The sequence below is a fragment of the Sinocyclocheilus grahami genome, unplaced genomic scaffold, assembly GCF_001515645.1.
Source record: "Sinocyclocheilus grahami isolate Dianchi unplaced genomic scaffold, SAMN03320097.WGS_v1.1 scaffold792.1, whole genome shotgun sequence".
NCBI lineage: Eukaryota > Metazoa > Chordata > Actinopteri > Cypriniformes > Cyprinidae > Sinocyclocheilus > Sinocyclocheilus grahami.
The window spans coordinates 413098-413661 of record NW_015505971.1 but is presented as its reverse complement, the minus strand read 5'-3'; the positions used below and the strand labels follow the sequence as shown (position 1 = coordinate 413661).

Below are 564 nucleotides of genomic sequence, written 5' to 3'. Positions count from 1 at the left end.
TGACGTGTTCCTCACCGTCTGTAAGCTCTTCATTCAGGCAGAGCGCCAGCTTTCTTCCTCTCAAGCCGAAGACTTTAGCCGCTTCACACAGCAGATCAGGGAAGAGCAAGGCGTTCTTCCCCGCTGGGTTCATTAAGAGTAGCGTGGCCACGTCTCCAGTCTTACACTCTACAGGATACACACACGTTTGTTTTTGTGAAAAGTGGGGACTCTCCATAGGCGTAATGGTTTTTATACTGTACAGACCGTATATTCTATTGCCCTACACCAACCCTACCCCTAAACCTACCCCTCACAGGAAACTTTCTGCATTTTTACTTTCTCAAAAAAACTGTGTGATTTATAAGCATTTTAAAAAATGGGGACATGGGTTAATGTCCTCATAAGTCACCTTATCCTTGTAATACCTGTCATACCCATGTCATTATACAAATTTGTGTCCTCATGTGTCACAAAAACGCGCACACACACACTAGGGCTGCACGATTAATTGAATGCGATTGTCATGTGCATTTTGCAAGTAATGCCGGTTCTGTAATCAGCAGTAAATCATCATCACGTGCT

The 564-nt window shown here is 44.0% G+C and overlaps 1 protein-coding gene across 1 annotated transcript in view; it reads right to left on the bottom strand.

Annotated features, from left to right (window-relative positions):
- Positions 1–564, bottom strand: part of iars1 (isoleucyl-tRNA synthetase 1) — a 79606-nt gene that overhangs the window by 2787 nt on the left and 76255 nt on the right. The window lies entirely within an intron of this gene.